Consider the following 22,106-nt stretch of genomic DNA (forward strand, 5'->3'; position numbering starts at 1 on the left):
CCAGTCTCTGAGGGCAGCATAATTGTTTCTTTGCCAACCTACGTTAGTAGACTGTGAGTGTCAGGGGAGCTGGGGCAAAGTCTTTTTTTTTTTTTTTTTTTTTAACTTTTTTTAACGTTTATTTATTTTTGAGACAGAGAGAGACAGAGCATGAACGGGGGAGGGTCAGAGAGAGAGGGAGACACAGAATCGGAAGCAGGCTCCAGGTTCTGAGCTGTCAGCACAAAGCCCGACGCGGAGCTCGAACTCACGGACCCCGAGATCGTGACCTGAGCCGAAGTTGGATGCTTAACCGACTGAGACACCCAGGCGCTCCAAGCTGGGGCAATGTCTTACTCAGAGTTTGTTTTTCTGGTACCTAATATGGTGTCAGCCAGGGAGGAGTTTTTTGTTTGTTTGTTTTTGTTTTTGTTTTTTTTAAGACTACAGAGTTGAACATCGCCTCCATGTCCTTAGTTTGCTTTTACTCATGGGGCCCTGTGAGTCATTTCCATTTCAAAAAGAAAAGGGGGACCAAGAGCACATGAAAAAAAGCCCCCGAGTCGGAGGGACGCTTGGACATTTTTCCCTCTAGCCTCGGCTGACCACAGACACTGGAATGGTTCATGCACGGTCTGACGGGGTGCCTCAGTCACGTTAATGATCCACACAGCCAGAGGCGTAATTGATCAGGCCACGGAGAACATTATTGATCACGGCAATGACCAAAATAATTGGAGCAGCCGAATCATGGTTCCGTCCGGTGACTCTGTGCCTGTTTGATGAGTGTTCTTGTGACTGGGTGATTTTTCTCTCTGTGTTGTAGAATCCCAGTGTTGGAGAGGGTCTGAGAGATCATGTGGCACTGTATTTTTATCCCGTAGATAAAGTAGTTGAGTTCAGAGAGCTTACAGGGCCTGACCCTGGAGACATGGTTGGTGGTAGAAATACTGGGCCTCCTCCTTCCTTATCCTTCCTCGACACTCAAACACAAGTGGGTAGCGGGAGTGAGCAGTAGCCTCTGTTTTTATGTCACTGGGATCTTTTTTTCCCATAACTGCAGTGTAACCTAGAGCAGTTTATCTGATCCTGTGTATAAATAACCCGAGTTCTATGGACACGTGAGATCCCATTGGAAGGAAAAGGTGGGAATAGCCCTGAACTCTTACCTACACGGTCAGTTGTGGACTGTCCATGTCCTAGGAAGTGTCTCTGTGTGTTTTATTGCTGTCACTGTATTTAATTTTGTGATTTTTATATGTCCTTATTGAGAGGGCCTGGGGGGGGCGGGGCTGGGTTGTGGTTTGGAAAATCTATTTTCTTGGAGAAAAGTTGGTAGACTCCCGGGAAATAATGTAGACCCAGAAGGCTCTGCTATCCGTCCCTGATTACGTACCATGTTTTGGGTAGAAAAACCAAAGAACAGTAGTTCAAATCATTCAGCAGTCTCTCATTGCCTTTTTTAAAATTTATTTTTATTTTTTAAAAAAATATTTATTCACTTTTGAGAGGGGGTGGGGAGGGGAGAGAAAATCCCAGGCAGGCTCCCTGCTGTCAGTGCAGAGCTCAACACGGGGCTCAAACTTGTGACCTGAGCCAAAATCGAGAGTTGGATGCTTAAGTGACTGAGCCACACGGTTGCCCCTCATTTTCCTTGGTAATGATCAACTCTAATATATAAGAATCCTAATCAACTGAAGAGCTCATGGTTGGCTCAGTCAATAGACTCTGCTGCTCTTAATCTCAAGGTTGTGACTTCTAGCCCCAGATTGAGTGTAGAGATTGCTTAAATAAATAAACCTTAAAAAAAAAATGGTGTCCCAATCCATTTAAAGAAATTAATAATATACTTAAAGGAGACTTTGGCAAAATAGACTGAACTGATAGAATTTGAACAGTGTACATTTCCAGCCAGCAACTTGGCCTGTCTTATTTAACAACGGCTCTTAGCTGCAGATCTGAGTGTGCAGAAGAGGACAGAGAACTGGCTTGTGCCATCAAAGTGGCTGAGACTGGGTCCCACTAGGGAATGACCTGTTTTCCTTCAGATCCTGTTTTTAAAATGCAAGGGAAATGATGAGATGTCTGGGTGGCCCAGTCGGTGAAACATCCAGCTTCTGCTCAGGTCACGATCTCATGGTTTGTGAGTTCAAGCTTCGCGTCAGGCTCTCTGCTGTCAGCGAGGAGCCTGCTTCAGAGCTCCGTCTCCCTCTCTGCCCACCCCATCTACCCACACGCCGGTATGCTCATGTTCAATCTCTCTCAAAAATAAACAAAGACTAAAATAAAAAAGATACAATGGAAACGATGTCTGGATGACAGTGTGGACCCAGTTCCCAGTTGGATACCTATTCTACCAAATCAGGTCTACTTGAACCGGAGGTAGGACTTCATTCTTGTTATTTTCTTAGGCTTCCCAGAAACAATGGCATTTGCTGAGAAACTTAGCAACAGTTTCAGAAGTTCCAGTAATTAGTTCGGACGCTGAAGACCCTGCTAACAATAACAGAGCCTTTGGAAACATCCCAGGAGCTGTTTGCCAGAAAGAACGCCCTCCATTGCCTTATGATTCACATCTGACCATTCACCTTCCCACGTTCCACGGACCTTTGCCTTTCGACTCCTGCTTTGGCTCACCCCCCTCTGACAGCCTGGGTGGCCCTTACTTCCTTTTCTACCTCCTCCTTAGGTCAAGTTTAAATGCTCCTACTTTTATGATAAATCCCCCTAAAAATGTTGAAACCCACATTGACCTCAGAGCCCAGCGATTCACTCCTCCTTATTTACCCAGTTGAAATGAACACAGACATCCACAAGAAGACTTGTGCGAGAATAGCTCTCTGTTCATCACGGCTGAAAATTGCAAACACCCAAAATGTCCGTCAGCAGATCTGGAGAGACAGATTGTGATATGTGCATACAACAGACTACGGCTCAATAAGACACAGGAAGCAGCCCCTGCTTTTCATAACATGTAGATGTATTGTGCCGTGTGAAATCTATTGTAGATATGTTGTGCTGGGAGAAAGATGTCAGAAACAAGGATGCAAAAAGAATATTTCTGTTGATGTAAAACTTAAGGACACAGGCAGTACTAATCTATGGTGAAATAGATTGGAACAGTGATTGCCTTTGGCAGTAGGGCGCTGGAGATTGCCTGGAATAGGGCTGAAGGGAACTCTGTGGGTCTGGTGAACACGTCTGGGTCTTGACGGGGACACGTGAGCTGTATGAGTATTTGCATTCATGAAACATCAAACTCTCACACCTAAGATCCGTGCATTTTGCTGCCTGTAAATTAAAACAATGGAGAATGAAAACATGAAAGGAAACACACCACTTTTGCTAGCCCTTAATTTGGCTCATTTCTTATTACTTTAGGCATTATGCTTTCCCGATCACCTCTCTGCAAACTCACTGTCAGAAAGAGGGTACAGTATCAATCAGTTACATTTTCATGTTTATTTAAATCATTGAGGTACATGTTTTCAAGTCTAACAGTGGATTTAAAGTATTTGTTTCCAGGGGCACCTGGATGGCTCAGTCCGGTGAGTGTCTGACTCTTGATTTTGACTCAGGTCATGATCCCAGGGTCGTGAGATCAAGCTCATTCTTGGGCTCTATGGCTGAGCGTGGAGTCTGTGTTAAGATTGTCTCTCTTTCTCTGTAAAAAATAAAAGCACACAAACAGACAACGTATTTGTTTCTAGCTCAAAGTATTTCATACATTAGACAGAAAACAGGGAAGATATTTTGGGGGTACTTCGAGGCTCTTTTTGCTTTCTGACACCATGGTCAGGTGTTTTATTCATTTATGAAAGTTTTATTCATTTATGAAAGCCTATGTAGTTATTAAAGATAGTTTTCTGTTTGTCTTTTTTTCCCCCATTTTCTCTCGCTCACCCTTACATAAAAGATGGTGCAGGTGTATCTGTAAACATGCATAATCTTCCTTTAAAACTCACTCTCAGAAAACTCACTGAATCTCTTTTTCTCAGGGAGCTTCCAAACTTTTATTATTTCTCTTGCCATATCTCTAATGAACTTGGAGCTCTCTTTTTTAAAAAACATTTTCTAAGTTTATTTATTTATTTTTGAGAGAGACAGAGAGAGTGAGCATGGGAGGGATAGAAAAAGAGAGAGAGAGAGAGAGAGAGAGAAAACCCCAAGCAGGTTCCACATTGTCAGTGTGGAGCCTGATGTGGGCTTGAACTTATGAACCATGAGATCATGACCTGAGCCAAAACCAAGTTGGGTGCTTAACTGACTGAGCCACCCAGGTGGCCCTGAACTTGGAGCTCTCTTAAAGATGAGAAGGGGCGCCTGGGTGGCTCAGTCGGTTGAGCGTCCAACTTTGGCTCAGGTCATGATCTCGTGGTCTGTGAGTTTGAGCCCCGCGTCGGGCTCTGTGCTGACACCTCAGAGCCTGGAGCCTGCTTCAGATTCTGTGTCTCCCTCTCTCTGACCCTCCCCCGTTCATGCTCTGTCTCTCTCTGTCTCAAAGATAAATAAACGTTAAAAAAAAATTTTTTTTTAGATAAAAAAAAATAAAAAAAGATGAGAAATGTCTTTCAATCATTTTCCCAGTGCCCAGCACAGGAACTGAAAAAAAACCATAAACATTCAATAATGTTTATTGAAAAAAAATAATAAATGGTACTATTTGTTTTTTTCCTCCTGTGGCTGGTGAGGTGAAAAAGAGCTTCATTCAGAGACCAGGACTTTGGGATGGGTGATGTTTTGCAGGTAGGTTATCTCTGCTCTGAAATCTACCTCCTTTCTCCTCGCTCCCACCCTTGACTCCCTGGAGGAATATTTTATGACCACATCATTGTAGTGCAAGAGTTCCTATTAACTTCATACTAGGAAAGTCTTTTTTAAAAAAGGCCATTATAAAATGGAAGCAATTTGAACCCAAAAAAGTGATTACTTTTCAAATAAGATTACCAAGTGTTACACCTTGGCCTTTTCCTTTATTGAAGTCAACGTTTTTTCCACCAGGCTTCTCCAAACACAATATGTTCGGGTTGGATTGGGCTTAAAATGTAATATTTAAAACAGCAACATGTCTGACAGTTCCCAGAAATGAAATATGTCCGTTTCTTTCAGCAAGGAGCAGAAGGCAACATAAAGCAGCTGCAAGAATTAATTCACCGAGAGAGTTGACATTTTCAAGCTGACTGCCTCTTAGAGAAAATGATGTCATCTTCTAGCAGTCTAATGACAGTCATCAGCCCAGGAGGACACATGCTAATAAGGTTCATTGCTCACCTACTTTTCTTTTTGGTTTAGCTGGGACGTCCTTGGATGCCCATAATTTGGCTTTGTCTTCCTAGAATAATTTCGAAGCAGGACTGCAGTATGAAGCTCAGAGAGTGATGTTTTTGTTGTTTTGTTTTTTCTTGTCAGAAAATTGAACGAATAGGTTTCTACCTTCTTCCAGTGACTCAGAGTCCTATTTCTAGATTTCTCATAAATAACCAGATTCCGGCTGACTTTTCTTTTGTGGGTGTGGGAACGTGTGTTTACGTTGTGAAAGGCCATTGGTTCAAGAGGCTGGGGCAGCTCTGACTTAAACAAAAAGAGGTGAGAGAAAAACCTAAAATGTCATTCTCAACCATAAAGAACCTTGATTCTGAAACTTCTAGAACACCTGATGCAGGTGTTCTGGATCTGGCTTTCCTCCTGGATAAAAGTATTTGTTTTGTTTTTGTTTTTTTTTAAAGTTTACTTGTTTATTCTGAGAGAGAGAGAGAGAGAGAGAGAGCACGTGCGTGCACCTGCAAGAGTAGGGGAGGAACAGGAGAGGGGGGGAGAGAGTCGCAAGTAGGGTCTGTCTGCACTGTCAGCGCAGAGTGACTCTAACTCTGGGCTTGAACTCATGACGAGCCGAAATCAAGTGTCAGACGCTTAACCAACTGAGCCACCCAGGTGCCCCTAAAATTACGGTTTTTAAAGGAGTTTCAAGGTGAATGTCTACAGACCAGATACAAGGAAGGGAAGGAGCAGTGCCAGCAGCTCTCATCCACACCTTTCTGACGAGCGCTTTTGACGCTAGCACCCATCTAGAACAAAACACCTGTTAGATTCCCAAGGCCCTCTGTCTTTGTCTCTTCCCTGATAGATAGCACCAGCCTAGGCTCTTCTGAGCAGTTATTCAGGGGGATGTTCTGATATGTCCAATGGCACCTGCACATCTCCCTTTTCCAGCAAGGCCCCCTGGACATCTCACTTTATTTTTGAGAGGGGGAGAGAGAGTGTGAGCTGGGGAGGGCCAGGGAGAGAGAGAGAGAGAGAGAGAGAGAGAGATACAGAATCTGAAGCAGGCTCCAGGCTCTGAGCCATCAGCACAGAGCCCGACGTGGGGCTCGAACCCACGAACCGTGAGGTCATGACCTGAGCCAAAGTCGAATGCCCAACTGACTGAGCCACCCAGGCGCCCCTTTGAGAACAGTCCTGAACAAATACAGTGTATTGGCTAGGGGCCAGATAAGAGAAGTGAGCCATGGAGTTTTCAGGGCATCCATGAGCTGTAAGTGCAGGACTGTGATTCACAGTGGTAGTTATTGCAAAGGAGTTTCATTTTGCTTTACCTTGACCTCCTAGTCTTGCTGGAGATGAACTTCTGGAAAAAGAGGCTCATCCTGCATCAAGATGGACACTTGAGGGTTAGACATTTAGACCTGCTTAACTGGAGAGAAGCCACGTCCATAGCAGTGGAAGTGATACAGACCATTCCAAACAGCGGTCTACACTGGAGGGCCTGCCCGTCACTTACCAAATCAGTGATTGATGGTGTTTTGTTGATAATGTAGTGAAGAAAGTAGGTCTTGGTTGAATCCAGAAAAAAGATTCAATAAATGTAATAAATTAGATAGTTTGTAACCTCTGGATCGGATGTCTGACATCCCGTAAAGTGGCCACATGCTGAATTAATTTGGTGAACACTTAATTAGCATTGACTCTGTGGAAGGCCCCTTCCAGGCTCTGGAGGAGGGAGAAAATGGAGGACAGACTGCTCTGGCCTTCAAGGGCATGTGATCCCAATGGTGTATAAGCATATATACAAAAATAACCTACATTTCAAAAGACACGTGTCATGTAAATTTCATCCTCACAATAAGCTTGTAGATTGGGTATTATTATTATTATAAATGTTATTATCATCATTTACACATCGTTGCTACAGTGCAAACAATGTCTTTTGTTTATGCCTCAGTTTCTTTTCTGTAAAATAGGTATGTTAGATTAATAGTGATAATCACAAGGGACACCTGGGTGGCTCCATCAGTTAAATGGCCGACTTTGGGTCAGGTCATGATCTCACAGCTCATGAGTTCGAGTCCCGCATCGGGCTCTGTGCTGACAGCTCAGAGCCCGGAGCCTGCTTTGGATTCTATGTCTCCCTCTCTCTCTCTGTCCTTCCCCGACTTGCACTCTGTCTCTCTCTATCAAAAAGAAATAAACATTAAAAAAAATTAATGATAGGGACTGGGCGCCTGGGTGGCGCAGTCGGTTGAGCGTCCGACTTCAGCCAGGTCACGATCTCGCGCTCCATGAGTTCGAACCCCGCGTCGGGCTCTGGGCTGATGGCTCGGAGCCTGGAGCCTGTTTCCAATTCTGTGTCTCCCTCTCTCTCTGCCCCTCCCCCATTCATGCTCTGTCTCTCTCTGTCCCAAAAATAAATAAAAAACATTGAAAAAAAAATTTAAAAAAAAATTAATGATAGGGGCGCCTGGGTGGCGCAGTCGGTTAAGCGTCCGACTTCAGCCAGGTCACGATCTCGCAGTCCGTGAGTTCGAGCCCCGCGTCAGGCTCTGGGCTGATGGCTCAGAGCCTGGAGCCTGTTTCCGATTCTGTGTCTCCCTCTCTCTCTGCCCCTCCCCCGTTCATGCTCTGTCTCTCTCTGTCCCAAAAATAAATAAACGTTGAAAAAAAAATTTATATAAAAAAATTAATGATATTCACAATAGTTAACGTTTACTGAGGATATACTTTTGCCAAATGTTTCAGAAGTGTTAGCTAATTTAATCCTCACAGTAATGCTATGAATTCTAGCCCTTTTTACAGAAATGCAGCCGGGTCAAGTAACAGCCCAAGGTCACCTTTGGAACTCAAATCCTCCAGCTCTACATCTTGTGCTCTTTTTTTTCCCCCCTCCAAGTTTTTATTTAAATTTTTTTTTTTCAACGTTTTAATTAATTTATTTTTGGGACAGAGAGAGACAGAGCATGAACGGGGGAGGGGCAGAGAGAGAGGGAGACACAGAATTGGAAACAGGCTCCAGGCTCCGAGCCATCAGCCCAGAGCCTGATGCGGGGCTCGAACTCACGGACCGGGAGATCGTGACCTGGCTGAAGTCGGACGCTTAACCGACTGCGCCACCCAGGCGCCCCCAAGTTTTTATTTAAATTCCAGCTAGTTAACATACAGTGCAATCTGAGTTTCGCGTGTACAATAGATGTCCAATAGAGTGATTCAGCCCATCCATACATCACCCAGTGCTCATCGTGACAAATGCGCTCCTTAATCCCCATCACCTATTTCCCCCACCCCCCCCCACCCCCAACCAACCTCCCCTCCGGTAACCACCAGTTTGTTGTCTACAGTGCTCTCTCTAAGATACCAGGCAGTTTTCCTTCTGAATGGCCAGTGCCGTGTCAAGTAGATATGGGACACTTGGAGTCCTTGGAGGGCGCATTCCACCTGGCTGCAGGACTCCAGAGGCCCTGTGGCACACTTGACATTGTAGCTGTCTGCTTGGAGGCTCAAGTCTGACCATGGGCACAGGAGCCAGCGCAGTGAACCCCCTTTCCAGGTGACCCTGTGGTCCCTTGTAGATGTTATCTTCTTCTTTCTTAATTCCCACACTTGTTCTTGACAGCTTTGCAAGCAGGAAATCCTAGCTCCTGTTGACTACAATGCTGATGTAGTTTCTGTCCCAGGCAAGGCTTATCTCACCAGGAGAAGTGGATTCAGAGCTCCATTTGGGGCAGGATCAGGTGTGATGCTTCCTCACTCAAAGAGGCAGATTGGTTTTGATTGAGGGGTCAGGGACGTGGGTTATGATCTTGGCTTTTCTTGTTACTACTTTTATGTCTTTGATGAGCATTCTGCTTTCTCTGGGCACATTTCCTCGTCTATAAAACGACTCTGTCTCCTCGACTTCAAATGACCTTTGGCATCTCCAGTAAGACAAGGGAGGGGAGAGTGCTTTGCGAAGTCTACACCAACGGAAGGTATTGTCACTATCATTCATGGTTTTCCCTTAGGAAATACTGATAAGAAATACCCTCTGCATGTTTCAGACATCCCAGAGAGTTCTTTTTCCCCAGAGAACCTTGAAATACCAGTTATAATCGGACTCGCCACAGCAAGTAAAATGTCTGTGTGTTATCTAGATATGTAATCTCTAATTTTGTAAATTTCACTTAAGGATCTTTGAAGAACCAGGTCTCTTTGATATCTGACCTCAACTTTTTAAACCATGCATCAAAATCCTTAGGAAAGAGACTGTAGGTGGAATGAGTACAAAGGGGGATGGTGGAATTGCTTTCCCTATAGGTCAGGGCATTAACGTTGGAACAAGAGGTTTGAGGTCTGAATGAATCTGAGACCAAAAAAGAGGAACGAGGTGGATCTGAAATGAATCTCTGCATTGACAGGAAAGAGCAGGCAATTTATGGCTCCAACGCTAAAACCAGGGAATATTCAATCTATTCTGGTCAAGTGGCCCATACAGTGGAGCACCGAAGAAACTCCCCTCCCCCTCCTGTTAAATGATATTCTCGGTCATTGTCAACGTGCAAATCCCACAGTGGGGCCCAGAGATTCCCTGGGCTTCATTAACATTTCCCCAGGGTCTCAGTTTGCATCTCTTTTTCCATTTTCCAGCTCTGAATGAGAGTTTCCTGGGGAACCTCTTCTACAAAGGGAACATAGGAGGTTTGCCCCCTGAGAGAGAAAATAAAAAACACAACAAGAAACCACAAGAAAAGAACACTTCTTCCCCTGAAATACTGCAGTCAGGAGCAGACAGCACGTGTCTTTTTTCAAGGACAGGTGGAGATTCTGATCCTTTGGTGTTCAGTAATATGAGGCATGTCGCTCCCTGAGTTTAACGGTGAAGCCTCCTGTCTTCCTGCTTAAAAAAATTAAAAGGGGTTTGAAATTACTGACTATGGTACAGGGTTCTCAGTCACAGATAAGCATCAGTTCTTTCTGCTCTGCTCTATTGTCCGTGAAGCCGCGGCTCCCCGTTTCTGCACTGTTCCCCCTGTGCCAAAAGGGAGGGAGAGTAAACCTTATCCACAGGCTCCTGTTACCCCGACACCCCCTTCCATCAGAGGTTGGCTCTAGGGGATACAGGGCATTCATCAGTTACAAGAAGGGGAAGAGTCACCATTTGCATAAGTAATTGGTAGACCCTCTCCCTGTAAGCCTTGAATTTTTGTCTGTGCGTTGTTGTCTGAAAAAAAAAAAAGAAAAAAAAAACCCAAATCAGGGGCGCCTGGGTGGCTCAGTCGGTTGGGCGTCCAACTTCGGCTCAGGTCACGATCTCATGGTTCGTGGGTTTGAGCCTTGAGTGGGGCTCTGTGCTGACAGCTCAGAGCCTGGAGCCTGCTTTGGATTCTGTCTGTCTGTCTGTCTGTCTGTCTCTCTCTCTCTGCCCCTCCCCTGCGCGTGCTCTCTCTCTCAAAAACAAACATTAAAAAATACCCCACAAAACCAAAGTCAACAACCAATGAGCGCAAGAGAGATTTTATAGGCTGTTTAATAGCTGCAGCACTAACAGAAGAAACGTTGTGGGTGGAGGTGGGGAGAGGGTAGGGACCGACAACCAGTGATGAAAATCAGGCTTCTATTTGAAAATTCTTACTACTTTTCTGTAGCAGCTTCCTTGCTAACCTAAGCATTCTCTTCCTGAGCTGGCTGTAGCGTGACTTTGAAAAGACAAAAACAAAAACCCGACTTTATTGAGATATAATTTGCATGCCATAAAAGTTACACCTGTTTAATACACACACACACACACACACACACACACACACACACATACTTCAGTGGTTTTTAGTTTATTTAGGAATTGGTGCAGCTATCCCCATAATCCCATCTTAGAATGTTTTTATGGGGGCATCTGTGGGGCTCAGTTGGTTAACCGTCTGACTCTTGATTTCAGCTCAGGTCATGATCTCATAGTTTGTGAGTTTAAGCCCTGTGTCAGGTTTTACACTGACGGAGTGGCTTGGGATTCTCACTCTCTCCCTCTCTCTCTGCCCCTTCCTCTTTTACTCGAGTGTACGCTCTTATGCTCTCTCAAAATAAATATGTAAACTTAAAAAAAATAATGTTTAGGGGCACCTGGGTGGCTCAGTCAGTTAAGCGTCCAACTTCAGGTCATGATCTCGTGGTTTGTGAGTTTGAGTCCTGCGTCGGGCTCTGTGCTGACAGCTCAGAGCCTGGAGCCTGCTTCAGATTCTATGTGTGTTTCTCTCTCTGCCCCTCCCCCACTCACACTCTGTGTCGCTCTCTGTCTCAAAAATAAAGAAACATAAAAAAGTTAAGAAAAAATGTTTTTGTAACTCCAAAAGGCATCCCAATACCTGTTGGCTATTTTTCTCCATTCCCCCCCTCTCCCCACCAGCCCTAAGTAACAACTAATCTACTTTCTGTCTGTATAGATTTGCCAGTGGCAATCTTTTATACAGAAACATGCAAGAGGTGGTCTTCTATGGCTGGTTTCTTTCACTTAGCACGAGGTTTTCTTGGTTCATCCATGTCGTAGCAGCACTTTGTATCTTTTTATTGTTGGATACTGTTCTGTGGTGTGGCTTTAACACAGTTTATTTACTCTTTCATCATTAGATCAACATTTGCGTTGTTCCCGCTTTGGGGCTATTATGGATAATAAATACTGCTATAAACCTATGTGTACCCTTTTTTAAAAATTAAAAAATATATTTGTTTATGTATATATTTGAGAGAAGAGAAAGAGAGAGCACAAGCAGGGGAAGAGCAGAGAGAGAGAGAGAGAGAGAGAGAGAATTCCAAGCAAGCTCCACACTGTCAGTGCACAGCCTGATGCGGGACTCGAACCCATGAGCAGTGAGATCATGACCTGCGCTGAAATCAAGAGTTGGAGGCTCAACCGAGGAAGCCACCCAGGCACCCCAGGGTTTTATTTTGATGAGTATTTTCATTTCCGTTTGGTGTTTCCTTAAGAGTGGAATTGCTGGGTCGCCTGGTAACTTTATGTTTAAAATTTGGAGAGGCTCCCAAGCTGTTTTCCTAGATGTTTCCTGATCCATTTTCCGTTTCCATCAGCAGTGCATGAGGGTGAGCTCAGTCTTGTTGTAGTCTTTTCCCATTCATAGGATTCTAAACTCTGTAGGATTACAAATGTAGCAGGCAGTTGGTTTTGATGCTTATTTAGGCAGTCTCTTTTCTCTTCCCAAACTGCAAATATTTCTCTTGTCTAATGAGCAGGTGCCTCCGGCTAATGAAGCAGGAATACTAATTTCTTATTTGATTTATAAGAATCTTCAATAATTGCAGAAGAATCTTAATGCTCTTAGCTTTCTGTATATGTATGTTCTAGAGCACTAACATTGCTTTCTTTTAAAATTCACATTCCTCCCTGTTTTGCTGTTGAGTGATTAGTACCTTGATTACAGGTCATGAATGCCTGGTGAGAAAATAGGCTCACATTTGCATTTCAAGACATAACTCTTTTCTTTTTTATAATTCTTTTTAATGTGTATTTATTTTTGAAGAAGACAGAGACGGGGCATGAGTGGGGGAGGGGCAGAGAGAGAGAGAGGGCGACACAGAATCGGAAGCAGGCTCCAGGCTCCAAGCTCTCAGCACAGAGTCCGATGCAGGGCTTGAACTCATGAACCACGAGATCATGACCTGAGCTGAAGCTGGACGCTCAACCGACTGAGCCACCCAGGTACCCCACAAGACAGCTCTTTTAAACAGGCTAACATTTATTCTTGGGAAAGGAAGTGTATGTATCCTTCCCCTCTACCTGACCTGAAAATGTCAAGGATGAAGTAAATTTCAGTGACTCCAATGCAAAACCCTTATCTTACGAATACACAGTATAACGTTTATGAGGTAAACCTGTTTTTCAGACAAGTAAGTTTGTTCACAAACCTAGGTTTTTTGCTTACCCTGCTTGCTTGAGGTGAAGGATAGCTCATGAATGCTTTTTTTCCGGTCGTGGACACGAGGTGGCCCTTTGTCTTTAATCCCAGCATTTGCAAAAATGTTACGCCTCCCAGCTGATGTGTGTAGAATGATTTAGAGCTGCATCCTTGCTGGTTAGCGAGCTTTCTCGTTTCCGAGATACTATCACTTCTGCCCCTTTAAACCAAGGCTTCTAATGACATGCGTTGAAGGACAAGGCTTGATTTCAGGTTTCCCTTTGGTCTGTTTCATCTCCATTTGCTGACCCTGGATTATGCAGATGGTAGACTGCTTTTGGTAATCTGGCCCCCTGTGTTAGACCTTGGCTGTCATACTCCATTATAACCGATGGTTCAAGTGCTTCCTTTACATAAGGACTGTCTTCTTCTCAGGGATCCCTCTAAGATATTCAGGGCTAGCAGTAAAAATATTGCTGAATCCTGTTCTCAAGTCGAGTTTCAAGGTTAACATGAAAACTGTTATCACTTGCTTATGCTGCATAAAAATCTGTTTTATCCTGGTAACAATCCTCTTAAAAAGCCTCGCAATTCCTGTGCTCCACCAGTGTTTCCTCAGATGCCAAACCGACTATGACTGGCTGGCAAGAAAACAAGTTAGGATTATTTATATGCCGGTGTGCATCTGTTTCCATCTAGAATTATGAACAATTAATCAATGATAATCAATTGTGACAGCAAAGAGAATGTCTACCCCGCTACCTTCTATTCCCAGCAACAGAGAAACACGAGTAATTTTGATAATGTCCTGTGTGTCCGGGGAAGTAATTCCCCTATTATTGGCTTTTAGCAAGAATTTATAATTAAATCAGGGAGGAGAAACGCTGGCAGCCGACACTATGTTACATTCATTTCAAGTGTAATGCCACAGTTTCATGGATGGTCACTTAGGCATTGAAATCGTGCAGCTATGAGGGAGCAAAAAAGGAGGCTGTGAGTGTTCTGTCCATTCTTCTGCCGTACCAAAACAAGGGTAAATCTTGTGACACTGTTGGCCTGTTGAGGACCTGGAACTTCTCTGTGAACCGATGGTGGATAAGATGGAAATCTTTTTTTTTTTTTTTATGAAATTTATTGTCAAATTGGTTTCCATATAGCACCCAGTGCTCATCCCAACAGGTGCCCTCCTCCATGCCCATCCCCCACTTTCCCCTTCCCACCCCTCCTCTCCCCATCAACCCTCAGTTTATTTTCAGTTTTTAAGAGTCTCTTAGGGTTTGCCTCCCTCCCTCTCTTTTTTCCCCCTTCCCCTCCCCCATGATCCTCTATCAAGTTTCTCAGGATCCACCTATGAGTGAAACCATAGGGTATCTGTCTTTCCCTGCCTGACTTATTTCACTTAGCATAACACTCTCCGGTCCCATCCAGGTTGCTACAAATGGCCAGATTTCATTCTTTCTCAGTGCCAAGTAGTATTCCATTGTATACATAAACCACATCTTCTTTATCCGTTCGTCAGTTGATGGACATTTAGGCTCTTTCTATAATTTGCCTATTGTTGAAAGTGCTGCTCTAAACATTGGGGTACAAGTGACCCTATGCAGCTCTAAACATTGCTTGAGGTGAAGGATAGCTCATGAATGCTTTTTTTCCGGTCGTGGACACGAGGTGGCCCTTTGTCTTTAATCCCAGCATTTGCAAAAATGTTACGCCTCCCAGCTGATGTGTGTATGCATCAGCACTCCTGTATCCCTCGGGTAAATTCCTAGCAGTGCTATTGCTGGTTCCTAGGGTAGATCTATTTTTAATTTTTGGAGGAACCTCCACACTGTCTTCCGGAGTGGCTGCACCAGTTTGCATTCCCACCAACAGTGCAAGAGGGTTCCCGTTTCTCCACATCCTCTCCAGCAGGATAGGATGGAATCTATCCTCTAAGTGTTCATATGAAGTAATTGTCTTAGCGGCATCTGGGTGGCTCCATCGGTTAAGCGTCCATCTCTTGATAATTGGGTCAGATCACAATCTCACAGTTTGTGGATTCGAGCCCCGCGTTGGGCTCTGTGTGGACAGTGCAGAGCCTGCTTGGGATTCTGTCTCTCTCCCTTTCTCTCTGCTCCCCCACTTACGCTTGCTCTCTCTCTGTCTCTCAAAATAAGTAAATAAACTTAAAAAAAAAAAGTAATTGAGTAATTGTCTTAAATCTGTTTTTTTGAAAAGAAGTTGATACACACAGAGGCATAGATATATATGGAACATCGCGTATACAATTTCTTTTAAAAAATAGATTTAAGAGAATTGCTTTATATGTACCATACTGTGTGTGTGTATATAATCACTCATTAAGGATTTATTTATCCAGTAGTCTTTCCTTCCGTATCTACATAGGTACTTTGTAAGAAGGCTACCAACCAACAGAAAGGAAAGACATTAACACTGTAACAAGATTAAGGGAATTACAAAGTACAGACTTTCAAGACAGGGAGCTGTAATGTACAGCATAGGGAATATAGTTAATAATATTGTAAAAACTTTACGTGGTGACAGATGGTAGCTAGATTTATCATGGTGATCACTTCATAATGTATATAAATGTTGAATCACTATGTTGTACACCTGAAACTAATCTGTGTATGTCAGCTATATTTCAGTTAAAAAGAAAAAAAAACCCCTCCCAACGATGTTTTATGGCAAACGGTTTGAAACCTCAGGAAACCATCTTTAAAGGCTGCAAATGAGTGCCCGCTTTCCACTTGGACCGGTGGTGATTGTGCCATTGCCTGGAAATAGGGAGACACTATAGAGCGCGGACTAGTGCGCACTATCTGTCCTCATTATAACGTGGCCTGGGGCTTGGAACTAAACATGATTCCAGAACATAATGAGCTGTGTACTGTAATGAAGGTGTTTGAAATTGATTTGACTGTTATTTAGTATAAAAAGTCCCACATCAAAGACTCTGGCAAGCGCACAGACACATAGGCGTTCATAGACAAAGGACGCTGTGTGATGGTCCGGGGCAAGTGGAGAGGTGTGGTGGCTTAAGCTGAGTCAAGGAACCTAGCAAGCCGTGATCTGATGATTCGTTCTCAGCTCCCTGTATCGCACTCTCAAACTGCCGTATGGCGCTAGGTGATTTTGAGGATTACTTTGAAGACGACGATGAAACCCAGTGTAATTTCCCTCTTGTTTCCTAGTAGTTTTGCATTGCTCCTTCCATCGCAGTCATGGACACCCTCCCAAGCTAATTTGTAAAATGAATTTTACTGAATGCCATTTAATCTTATTGCCATAGTTACAAACTCAGAAATCGAAGATTGCCAGGCTGCGCTGAAAATAGCTGACTTGCTACCAGGAAGAGGACTAATTCTTATGCACAGCTCTGTACGCACATGAGATCTCTTATTCAAAGAACAATGGGAAGTTTGATCCTTTATTAAAACCTGACCTTCGGATGCCTTTGCATTCTCCAAACCCAGAACCAGGATGGGCTTGAATGAAATGTGGGAAAACTAAAGATGAGGTTCCGCTTTGCAACCTGCTGTTTTAGCTCCTGTGATACAGTTGTAGTGAGCTCACGAGATGTTTGTCCCAGTATTTTCACAGACCATCCTGGGGATTTTATCAGCATTTGCAAATTATAAAGCTAAGAACCTATGTACGTTTCAATTTTAAGGAAGTCTTTTTTTTTTTTTTAATAAATGCTTTTATTTCTTTTTGAGAGAGTACAAGCAGGGGAGGGGCAGACGGAAAAGGACAGAGGACCTGAGGTAGGCTCTGTGCTGACAGCAGCAAGCCCGATGTGGGGCTTGAACTCAGAACTGCGAGATCATGACCTGAGCCGTAGTTGGACGCTCAACCAACTGAGACACCCAGGCGCCCTATGAAATTAAAAAAAAAAAAAATTTTTTTTAACATTTATTTATTATTGAGAGACAGAGACAGAGTGTGAGCAGGGGGTGGGGGGTGGGCAGAGAGAGAGGGAGACACAGAATCTGAAGCAGGTGCCAGGCTCTGAGCTGTCAACACAGAGCCTGTTGCGGGGCTCGAACTCACCAACTGTGAGCCGTGAGATCACGACCTGAGCCGAAGCCGGATGCTTAACCGACTGAGCCACCCAGGTGCCCCTGAAATTTAAGGAAGTTTTAAATGATCTGATTTATAAACGACAAATCTAGCCATATCTGTCTATCATCTATCATCTATTTATCATCTATCATTCTATCATCATTAAGCAAACCCATAATCTCAGTCAACAAATGTACTTTATGGGAGAGGTTTAAGATAGGTTATATGAGGGGCGCCTGGGTGGCTCAGTCGGTTAAGCGGCCGACTTCGGCTCAGGTCATGATCTCACAGTTCATGGCTTCAAGCCCCCGTGTCAAGCCCCCTGCTGACAGCTCAGAGCCTGGAGCCTTCTTCCCATTCTGTCTCCCTCTCTTTCTGCCCCTCCCCTGCTTGCACTCAGTCTCTCTCTCTCTCTCTCTCTCTCAAAAATAAATAAACATTAGAAAAAAAAAGAAAGAATGATTTCTGAACCAGGGTATTGGACGCAAAACATCATGGTTCTCGGTCTTAAAGCATCCGTGTTACAAAAGGACTTGGAACCTAAAAGAAAAACAATTTCATTGTAATTAAAATATTCATTCGATCAAAATCAAACACAAGGATAGATGTCAGAAACTACTTCTTAGGTGCTAAAGCAAGTTGCTGAGCGGTCCGTGTGGTATTGTGCCATTACACTGTAAATAAACACATGGGAAAATGCCTACGGGGTTTTGGCCCGATCTGTTGCCAGTGGCTCTCCCTGGGAATTTCATTTCAGAGGTGGGGTGGAGAGTTGCTCAGCTTTCTAATACCATGTTAAAAAGTTCTAATTTGGGGGCGCCTGGGTGGCTCAGTTGGTTGAGCGCCTGACTCTTGATACTGGCTCAGATCATGATCCGAAGGTCATGGGATGGAGCCCCATGTTGGGCTCCACAGGGAGCATGGACCCTGCTTAAGATTTTCTCTCTCTCTCTATGCCCCTCTCCCTGGCTCGTGCTCTCTCTCTCTCTCAAAACAAAACAAAAACCAAAAAGTTCTGTGTTGAATGAAATAAAAAAGTTATCAGTATAATTAAGTAAGTAAATAATTTTTTTTAAAGTAAACTCTGTACCCAACGTGGGACTGGAACTCAGAACTCTGAGATCACCCATCATATACTCTACCAACTGAGCCCGCAGGTACCACAGAGTAAGTACGTCTGAAGGAGAGTTGTTTGATTGATTGACAAGCAATCTGTTTTTAACATTTTCCTCATCCCCAAGCCTTCTTTAACCTAATATTCAATGTACTAAAAATCCATTCTCTGTGCTTATGATTTGTCAACGTCCAGTTTGCATTGTTCTTGGTCCAGATAAACAGTCAAATCAATTTCTTTTGACATTTATTTCATTTCCGTGGGCCTCCATTCTCTCACCTATAAAATGAGGGGATTAGACCTCTGAGATCTTTATCAAGCGGAAAATTCTGATGTGGTTGTTCTTGAAGTTTTCACCAGTTCAACCTGCTGCTTATCCGATTTAATTTAGGTTATTAGGGCTTTGGTGTCTTTGAATATAATTTTATGGTATTTGATCAACAGATCGAAAACAAACGTAGTCACTTAAGGATTCTGAGTAAATAGAACACACAGCATGTATTTAGGGAGTCGGAACAAAGAGGCCAGTGCCCTTGCCAGGACAGGAAGCCAATGGGCCACAGGCTGTCTAGCCGTTGCTGTATAGAGTTTGCTGGCTGTGCGGGGAGGGAGGGGGTTGCGCCTACTGTTCACTCCCTTTTATATGCAAAGATCTCCCAGAGGAGGGAGTCCTGGGAACTGTTTGTTCCCTGTGAGAGGGAGGGAGGGAGGGTACTGCTGTACTCTCTTCCCAGGGCCACCCCACTGAAGCGGCTGTAGGTACAGCCTGGCCTCACACACGTAGCATGAGGAGATTCTAAGTGCTGGTTTTACACTATACATTGTCAGGGCACTTCTGTTATTTTTGAATTAATTTTGAATTCAAGGCAATATAGTCTCCCTTTCTGCAGGACTTGTCCGGGCCTTTAAGCTGCCAGTCCCCCAACGGGGGAGTCTCCCAAAGGAAGATGCAACTCCGGCTACTCTTCTGGGTGATAAGACCTGCTCGCCTCTGGCCCGCCAGCGTTTGGTGGGGTGGTTGCATCCTTAAATGTAATCTGGCAGAGGGACAAATAGATTCTACCCTGCGTGCCGCGTTTGATCCGTTGGTGGAGACTCCCGGCAGTTATTTTCAGAAGGACTCGGAGGCCTGGTTCTGGTTAGACGGGAAAAAGAGGGAGAGTCGTGATTGCTAGAACAGGGATTTGTCGACCCTGCCTTTGTTCTGTGCTGTTTCTGAGTCTTTCAAATAATTGCACTCATAGGTATTTCCATGTCCTACCCTGTGGGGAAATCCTGGAGGGTCCAATAAAATGGTGACTTGGCTGAGTCTCAGATACTCTTGATTTCACGTGAGGTAGAAGGTACAAAAGCTGCCCAGAAGCTCTCCGTTTGGCTGCAGGCATAGTGGCTGGGACCTTGCTCAATGGAGATACTGCTTGAAAGTGAGGGGCTACTAGAGTCAAGAGTGGAAGAAAGAGCCCAGGGGCGCCTGGGTGGCTCAGTCAGCTAAGTGCCGACTTCGTCTCAGGTCATGATCTCATGGTTCATGGGTTCGAGCCCTGCATTGGGCTCTGGGCTGATAGCTCAGAGCCTGGAGCCTGCCTCACATTCTGTCTCCCTCTCTGTCTCTACCCATCCCCGCCTCATGCTCTGTCTCTCTCTTTCTCTCTGAAAAATAAACACTAAAAAAAAGTGGAAAAACCCAGGATGTACGACAGCACACACTTTCAGGTCTAACCCTTTGTTCATGCGAATACTGTCGGTGGACCGCCCCACGGCATATTTGTTCATTAGGAGAGAGGAGTTAGCAATCAGGAGAGAGGAATTATTTTTCTGAAAATCCTGTTGAGTAAAACCTTATGAGGTATTTGCTTGCACCACAAAACATTTTTTAGGTACTACGTAAACTATAAAACGCGTATAAACTTTGTGGAGAATCAGCCACCACTATCTGTGTTCTTATGCATGCACATTATCACATTATATTCAGACCAACTGGGCCACGAGCACATGATCGTCCTGATCGTGTTACCAGCAGATGCACAGAGTTATCGTTTATGCCGTTTTCTGCAATTCAGCGGCAGAAATGTGGTAGACATGGCTTGTTAACAGCCGTGTTGATACATTTTCAATGTAAATGGCTTGTGGTTGATGACAAATAATAAAATGATATGGTTAAATTAATCCCCACAATGTCTACAAGAAGATGTGATAAGAGCAGGCAATTCATTTTTTAAAATTTTTTATCAATTTTTTTAGTGTTTATTTATTTTTGAGACAGACAGAGGGTGAGTGGGGGAGGGAGAGGGGCAGAGAGAGAGGGAGACACAGAATCTGAAGCAGGCACCAGGCTCCGAGCTGTCAGCACAGAGCCCGACACGGGGCTCGAACTCACGGACCGTGAGATCATGACCTGAGCCGAGGTTGGACGCTCAACCGACTGAGCCACACAGGTGACCATTTTTTTTTTAAGTTTATTTATTTTCAGAGAAAGAGAGTGAGTAGACGCAAGTAGGGGAGTGGCAGAGAGATCGGGCGACAGAGAGAAAGAATCCCAAGCAGGCTCCACACCACCAGTGCGGAGCCCGACGTGGGGCTTGAACTCGTGAGCCGTGAGATCATGACCTGAGTCAAAGTGCGATGTTTAACCGACTGAGCCACCCAGGCACCCCGCTGCCCTGCAAAATCACGTAGTTTTGAAGGAGAAAATGGCATCCTATAAAACAGGATTACCAGTGTGCAAAATGTGAAATCCCAGAAGTTCCTCGAAATCATGGTTGTGGATGACTGTGGCTGAACCAGGCTCTCTTCTTCCAGCCTGCCTTTTTTTTTTTTGTCTTCCTGACAGATGGACTTTAAGGCAGAGAGCAGGCTCACATATGTGGGTTGGAGGGTCAGCGTGCAAATGATGCTGGGAAGATTCGCTTGCACCCCCGGGTCTGGCCCCTAGTAATTATTAAAGAGTTTCTGAGCCGCGAGTGACCCCGGAAGCTAAATGCAAGAGTTACAGGGTCAAGGTTCTCGGCAGGCTTCTCTGAGCTGTCAGCTTCGGGGAGGCCCTGGTTAGAGGTCAGCGCTGAGCACTTACGAGGCCTCTGATGGATACCAGGGTATTTTGGAAAGCTACACTTCAAAATGAGGTAAAAGATGAGTTTAACAAGTTCACATATTTAATCTTTATCCAAGCCTCTATAACTACCTTTTTCGCAGAGCCCTCCTTGAGAAGGTGCACTTTTACAAACAGCTTGTTATCTGATGCTGTGGTCTGCAGTTCCCTAAAACATTTCCAGGGAAGAAATGTTGAAGGAAGTATTTCTCGTGAGGAATCAGTCTACGTACATGGCATGTTTCTTGAAAAAGATAACTAGTGAGCAGAACCAAATCTTTACCTCTTTTTTTCTTTAATTTTTTTTAACTTTTATTCAATTTTGAGAGACAGAGACACAGAGCACGAGTGGAGGAGGGACAGAGAGAGAAGGAGACACAGAATCCGAGGCAGGCTCCGGGCTCTGAGCTGTCAGCACAGAGCCCGACGCGGGGCCCCAACTCATGAGCCGTGAGATCATGACCTGAGCCGAAGTCGGATGCCCAACCACTGAGCCACCCAGGCGCCCCCCAGATCTTTACCCCTTAGTAAGCAATCTAAAATGTTAAAAAACAAAACCAAAACCAAAAACCAGTGTGTTACCTGAGGCTGCATCCAGACATGACCTATAATGACACTGGGGCCGATTTTGTGGTGAAATAAAACGACGAAGAGAATATTTTACATGTCTCTACATGGCTCAAGCTAATGAACAAGTAACTTGAAGTGAGGG

This window comes from Lynx rufus, unplaced genomic scaffold, assembly GCF_022079265.1.
Source record: "Lynx rufus isolate CCGP_SWC_20201006 ecotype Redwood Valley unplaced genomic scaffold, mLynRuf1.p SCAF_1, whole genome shotgun sequence".
NCBI classification, from domain to species: domain Eukaryota; kingdom Metazoa; phylum Chordata; class Mammalia; order Carnivora; family Felidae; genus Lynx; species Lynx rufus.